Raw genomic sequence first — 7,500 nt, forward strand, 5'->3', positions numbered from 1 at the left:
TTGAAATAGGTTTTTTGGTTTTTGCTAGGGCCAGGCGGACGGCAGATGGGCGTAAGCATCATCTGCCATCCATCTATTTATCCATCCATCCAAAGGTTGCATGTTTGAATCCAGTGATAGAAAGTACGTTTTGTTTTCAGTCTATCACAAACCTTAACCCTTACCTTAACCATTCGAAGTTATTGCCTAACCTTAAGAATTCCTAAACCTTATGAATAAACTGAACCCTAATCTTAAATATTCAGAGTTAATGCCTAAACTGAACCCTAATCTTAAATATTCAGAGTTAATGCCTAAACTGAACCCTAATCTTAAATATTCAGAGTTAATGCCTAAACTGAACCCTAATCTTAAATATTCAGAGTTAATGCCTAAACTGAACCCTAATCTTAAATATTCAGAGTTAATGCCTAAACTGAACCCTAATCTTAAATATTCAGAGTTAATGCCTAAACTGAACCCTAATCTTAAATATTCAGAGTTAATGCCTAAACTGAACCCTAATCTTAAATATTCAGAGTTAATGCCTAAACTGAACCTTAATCTTAAATATTCAGAGTTAATGCCTAAACTGAACTTTAAACACTTCGAAATGTGATGTTTGAGAAACATGGATGCACGTCTAATTGTGACGTGAGACTGTGAGACCTGGTTGTTAAAAGGACATTAAACACGATGAAAACATTCTGTAGCTTCCAACCTCCACAACCCCCACTGTCCAAATCTGACCTAGATCGAGCTCCCTCTCTGTCTTTCTCTCTCTCTGTCTCTCTGTCTTTCTCTGTCTCTCTCTGTCTCTCCTCTCGCTCTCTCTCTCGCTCTCTCTGTCTGTCTCTCTCGCTCTCTCTCTCTGTCTCTGTCTCTTCTCTCGCTCTCTCGCTCTCTCGCTCTCTCTGTCTCTCTCTCTGTCTCTCTCTCTGTCTGTCTGTCTGTCTGTCTGTCTGTCTGTCTGTCTGTCTGTCTGTCTGTCTGTCTGTCTGTCTGTCTGTCTGTCTGTCTCTCTCTCTCTCTCTCTGTCTTTCTCCCTCTCTGTCTTTCTCCCTCTCTGTCTCTCTCTCTCTCTCTCTCTCTCTCTCTCTCTCTCTCTCTCTCTCTCTCTCTCTCTCTCTCTCTCTCTCTCTCTCTCTCTCTCTCTCTCTCTCTCTCTCTCTTTCACACACACACACACACAACTCTGGTCTCGGTTCCTCCATCTAACACACATCTCTCACACAAACTCACACACACACTCACGCATGCAAGCACTCACACACGCACACACACTCCTGTGCAACACATACTATGAAACTCAGTCCAATCCGAAATGCTTAAAGTCAAATGATTCAAACTTCAAACGTATTTATTGTGATTCAGTCTCAAATGTCCGGCTTGTAAGTTGAATCACTGTATAACAATGTAATAACATTTCTTTTGACACTTTACTTACACTATACAGGAATAATTCAACTGTACTTACGGGAATAATTCAACCGTATTTACGGGAATAATTCAACTGTAATTCCACTGTACTTACGGGAATAATTCAACTGTACTTATGGGAATAATTCAACTGTAATTCCACTGTACTTACGGGAATAATTCAACTGTAATTCCACTGTACTTACGGGAATAATTCAACTGTACTTATGGGAATAATTCAACTGTAATTCCACTGTACTTACGGGAATAATTCAACTGTAATTCCACTGTACTTACGGGAATAATTCAACTGTAATTCCACTGTACTTACGGGAATAATTCAACTGTAATTCCACTGTACTTACGGGAATAATTCAACTGTAATTCCACTGTACTTACGGGAATAATTCAACTGTAATTCCACTGTACTTACGGGAATAATTCAACTGTACTTATGGGAATAATTCAACTGTAATTCCACTGTACTTACGGGAATAATTCAACTGTAATTCCACTGTACTTACGGGAATAATTCAACTGTAATTCCACTGTACTTACGGGAATAATTCAACTGTAATTCCACTGTACTTACAGGAATAATTCAACTGTAATTCCACTGTACTTACGGGAATAATTCAACTGTAATTCCACTGTACTTACGGGAATAATTCAACTGTAACAAGGGCTGTAAAAGTGTTAACAGTCCATCAAATGAATCGAACTACAAACTTTCTACGGAGAAAGGCTCGAATATACGGTAGTAGCTTTGGCACATATTAGCCATCTCTGGACACCGTAGCCTATCGCTGTACAATAAATAAATGTATGAAAATGTCGGTGTAATTATATGATTAAACGGTGATGATAAAACATTTAATTACGACCTTTTATCAGGAAGAGAAATGTCCTTCTGGGCCACCATAACGGTTATTAAACAAACTTTATTTTGTTAAATGTTAATTAGTCAAATCTCAATCCCAACAGAGCTGCACTGTATGTAATTTAACATTCATATGAACAGGATGAGAACGGATTAAGATCAATAGCCAAATTCCCAGTATAAAGTTATATTTCATGTTCAAAGGTGCGGCAGGTAGACTAGTGGTTAGAGCGTTGAGCCAGTAACCAAACGGTTGCTAGATCGAATCCCTGAGCTGACAAGGGTCAAATCTATCATTCTGCCCCTGAACAAAGCAGTTAACCCACTGTTCCCCCGGTAGGCCGTCATTGTAAATAAGAATTTGTTCTTTAACTTAACTTTCCTAGTTAAATAAAGGTTAAAAAAAAAATGAAAATCCTGATTCACCAAACACCACAGAACACACCAGTTGAATCAGAAACTACAGACTAGACCTGGACATATGAAACTGAAGCTAAGGAATCTGCTTATGGAACCAAGAATGAAGTCTCAGATTCCCCCGAAATGGAGATGTGACGACAAGAACCAGACTGAGAGGTTTCAGTGAGGAAGAAAAGATAAATAGATTTTCAGTCAGGTCAACTCATTTAAGTGTGTCCCATAAGAATAATTTAGTCGTGATCAAACAACCTCCTGATAATGTTGTACTGATTAAACAAATAAACACTGAACAACCATAGCATGGGACTAAGTATTTTAATTCATCCGAATCAAAGTATATCACCAGCCGAGATCTGTGATATAGAGACTATATATATATATATATCTAGTGTAGCCCATAGAATTTGGACACAATTTTCAAACGCCAGTAGCCCGTCGTTTGATGCACCTGTCCTGGACTCGACTGCCAATGCGCCCGAGGCACAGAGCAGCCAACATAAAAACATATGAACAAAAAAACAAAAATCTGCAACAACAAAAAAAAGCAACAGAAAATGTAATAAAGTCTAAAGAAAAGACACTGAACGTCAGTACACAAAGTAAATTAGATTTACGGACATTTTCTCTGTGCCAAACTACCTAGGCGACATTCACCTAGCCTTTTGTAGTCGATCACTTGTTGTCAAAAAAAAATACTGTTTCAAGACGTAAAAATGATTACGTCCAACAAAAAGCTAACACAGACAGAGACGAACACAGGTAACAACTGTTCAGCATTTTGACACCGTCAGAAAGAGAAGAGCACATATTCATGTAGCAACAATAGCCAACAGCTGTTACCACATGCCGGGAAAAGGAGAAGTGATTTTACAGCAGAGAGATGGCTAAACGCACATCAGAAATGCTCATTTACTGACGAATGAGTAACACAACGTCCCTTTATTTACACACAACCCTCGTACAGTAACAACAAAACGTGTCAACTGCCAGTTGCATTACGAGGCTCCTGTAAACTGGCGAGATAAAAAGTCATTGCGTAGTTGCAAAGTGCGCTAAAAAAAACAAAAAAACAAATCGGTTTATCCTAGGAGATAAAATCAAAGAGGAGAAACTGGATCAGGAGAATGTCATGCGAATAAGAATAAATAACAACTTGTATATCAAAGAGCCAAGTCCCCCCCCCCAAAAAAAAAAAATCAACAACAGTCTCTGCTAGGATCGTAGTATAAAAACTAGGTTAGGATAAAGAACACTTGTACATTAAAACTGAAGAATTGATACTTACACATTGCGTTTAAAAAGGAACACAGTAAACCATATCCTAACAGGAAAAACGTAGTTAAGAGCTCTCTCTCTCTCTGTGTCTGATATCCTATTGACGAGGAAACAATACCGGCCACAACCTAAACGTAGGGGGTTAGTGAAAGTCACACGCATACACACACACACACACACACACACACACACACATACACACACACACGGGCGGCAGAACCGCGCACGTGAGAGTGCATGAACGGCTATACTTACTCGGTAACGTTAGACGAGAAGAAAACTGAGCTTCTTAGTCAAATACAGAAAAGAAAAAGTCGTTCGTTCGCCGGTGTGCTAAATATGATAATTTCTCTGGACAGCGGCGAGCGGAGAGAGAGAGAGAGAGAGAATCTAGAGAGACAGTCTCCTTCAGAGACAGGAAACGTTAGTCGGTTGTTTCTCTCACTAACGGTCGGGAGGCTGGAGCGGTTCGCGGAGCGACAAGAATCACTTAAAGACGCGGGAAGGCTGAAAGGATGCGCGAAGACACGGGCCGCGTCATCACCGGGAGTGATGTAACGTCCTCAACCGACCAATAACAAACGTCTGCCGTATTTTTTTTTTGTTGAGAAGGAACACAAAACGCCTTGAACTTCACACGGGAGAGGACCGGAGAGAGGAGAAACCGTCCAGCGAATGAACTCACTCCCTCATGCTATAAACCGACCGGAGTGTATGTGTAAGGAGATGCGCGTTTGAATGATCCATGTGATTCAGGCTACCTCTTATTGTTATGTAGACTAAGGATTGGTCAACACATTGGACTGTCTCGTAAACAACAAAAAAGGTCAACTATGATCTTAGATTTAGTAGCTAGTTGTTGTATTTATACAGATTCTTGCCTGATTTTCGTCACGTAACTAATTAGCCTTGATCTATTGTCTATATGTCGTCCTATAAAGCCTAATATGTGTCATATGATAACTGTCGTTTAATTTCAAGTCCCAAATTCTCCGTAGTCAATGATCTCTGAATCCTATAGCCACACCACGCTCATATTCTGTCATGGTCATCAACAACTTGCCGTTGTATATGTCTCTATCTTATATTAATCTAGTTAATTACAATTTAATTCATTAAGTCACTTTTCTTTGTCGCTATTTTTTTTTATTTTTTTTATCCGTGTCGTGTCATTCACAACGAGTGAAAACAATATTGTTGTTCTTAACGCGCGAATAAGACAACCGTTCATCATTGTCTAGGCTATGAGACGGTTTGTCCTGGCCGGTTATTCGACCCTGGTACCACTTGTCCCTTTAGAGAAAGGTCAAATAGAATAGAATAGATCAGTAAAACCCCAAATTCAAACATTAGTCCGAAAACAAACCCAAAAAGTCCCTGTGAGTTTCGTTGCCCCTGCGCTGCTGTTTGCGGTCAGGGTTAGTCTATTGTAAAGCACGTCTACACTTTACTTTTCTGTCGGTTTTTTTTGTGTGTGAAAAGGACTAAATAAAATGTGATTGATTGAATTGGGAACGTCGCCGTTTGTCTTTCAGTATTCATTCTCAACGCACGGACGCTCAGCAGCTTTGGCAGGAAAGACATCGTTTAGTTAATGTAGCATGTACATTATGTACCCTGTGCTGTTTAGAAGTTATTACAAATATAGAAAACGGATTTGAGATTGTACAAACTAGTAGTCCCACAATTGTCAGTAAAAATAATTGCTCAAAATCTTGACATTTGACTGTGTGTAAAGTTAGACAAGGTTTATAGGCTATATCAATTTCTAGGGTCGGTGTTTGCTGTTTTCTGTACTACTGTAGGCCTGTGCCAAATAATATAACATTTATTAACGTTAAGCCTAATTTGAAAACTGAAAACAATTGTTTTACTTTGATTACATATACATTCACATCCCTCTGATGGGAGCCATAGAAATGGATGGAGAGCGTTTAAGTGGATAAAAGGGACAACTGCCGAGAAAAGGGAAACATTTCAACCTATTTCTCCTCGTTTACATTTCCAGTAACCTTTTCTGTTTTCGGACTGTAGGCCAACTCAAGCAGAGCTTATCCCGGGATTTTTGATGTGCTGGAATCTCTTCAATATCCTTATGCATGTCAGATGTCGATGAGTAAGTAATAGGCCAATAAAACTCAAATCATTGTATTAGTTATAATATATATATATATAGTTGTTTAAAAAAATATAACTCTAACAAAAGTAAAAATACGTGAAGGGATGAATCCCATTGCAAACAGACCCACATATCGTGTTGAGGAATCTAAACAGAGACACAGTCGAGTCCAAGCCAAAATCACGTCATCCAATCATGTTCCTCTAAATGTAGATGAGTGTCGGAATTCAGGTCATCCTATGGAAGGCAAATTCCCAGCAGAATATTAACAGTAATTACACTTTAATTGGCGTCTCTAGGGAGTCTTTGTTTTTACATACGATTTATTATGATGCGCTCCCTTTACGTAATTGCTGCATGTCTTTACCACTATCCACGAAGCCATGTCTCCAAAGGCTACAATATATGTATAATCTGTTTAGGATTAAAAGGTAAACATTTAAAAATATATATATATATATATGTAAAACATTTTTCAACAAGGGACTACTTCTTGAAAAGTCCATCACGGCCGAGTTTTAATGATTAGGCTACATGATGATTGTATAGCTTTTAGGCTATTCTTTAATGTTACACGCTACTATACATCATCTGTCGTCAGTCCCCGTTTCCCGGATGAAAGTACAGGGCTATCACGTTATATTCCCATGGTTCAGGGCTCATTTTGACACTATATATTCAAAGTATAACGTATGTAGTTCTGTCCTTGAGCTGTTCCTGTCTAATGATGTTCTGTTATTATGTCATTCTGTATTATGTTTCATGTTTTCTGTGGAACCCCAGGAAGAGTGTCTGCTGCTTTTTCCAACAGCTAATGGGGGATCCTAATAAAACACCAAAATACCAAAACAAGGTCTAGTGTTTTGGTAGTAGACTTTTTCCCAAACGGACGCAGTAATAATCCACAGGGAAGAGGACTGCGTCGACGTTTTTATTTATCACGGAGAGATGTACGTGCGACCCGTGACACCCATGTGGCGTGGCAGACCGTGCCATGCCCATGGAACGCGACAAACCGCGCCCAGTGACCGGTTTTAACCTCCGTTACAGACCGTTACAAACCACAATTACACATGTACGTATTATATTGTGATTCAATGATTATGATTGTGATCTAAAAAAAAAAGTTTTAATTATTTCAAATAACTATTTTATTTACCAAGCAAGGTAGTCTGAAATATCGTATCTTTAAAAAAAAGAATAATTCAGAATTATTTTGTGCTCCAAGAATAATGTAGGTCTAGGTTATTATAAAGGTTCCCTTGCTTACTTACTGTGTATTCATTTCAGACCAATTGTTTTAGAAAACATGGCAAAACACATCTAACTCCCCGAAACGCATAATTGGTCTTATCTCATCAATCCACTTCCGTTGATTAATTTTCACTTAATGTCTTCATCTATTTGT

The 7,500-nt window shown here is 38.7% G+C and overlaps 1 protein-coding gene across 2 annotated transcripts in view; it reads right to left on the reverse strand.

Moving 5' to 3' along the window:
- LOC139563628 (prospero homeobox protein 1-like) overlaps window positions 1-4,858 on the reverse strand; it is a 69,772-nt gene extending 64,914 nt beyond the window's left edge. Inside the window, exon 1 of one of the 2 annotated variants that reach the window (XM_071382467.1) lies at window positions 3,984-4,122. The gene's annotated coding sequence lies outside the window, so the exon portion shown is untranslated. Of the gene's footprint in view, window positions 1-3,983; window positions 4,123-4,228 lie in introns of those variants that run through there. The other variant, XM_071382466.1, reaches the window with a different exon arrangement.
- Between the last annotated feature and the right edge of the window lie 2,642 nt (window positions 4,859-7,500).

Source organism: Salvelinus alpinus, chromosome 34 (assembly GCF_045679555.1).
Source record: "Salvelinus alpinus chromosome 34, SLU_Salpinus.1, whole genome shotgun sequence".
NCBI classification, from domain to species: Eukaryota; Metazoa; Chordata; class Actinopteri; order Salmoniformes; family Salmonidae; genus Salvelinus; species Salvelinus alpinus.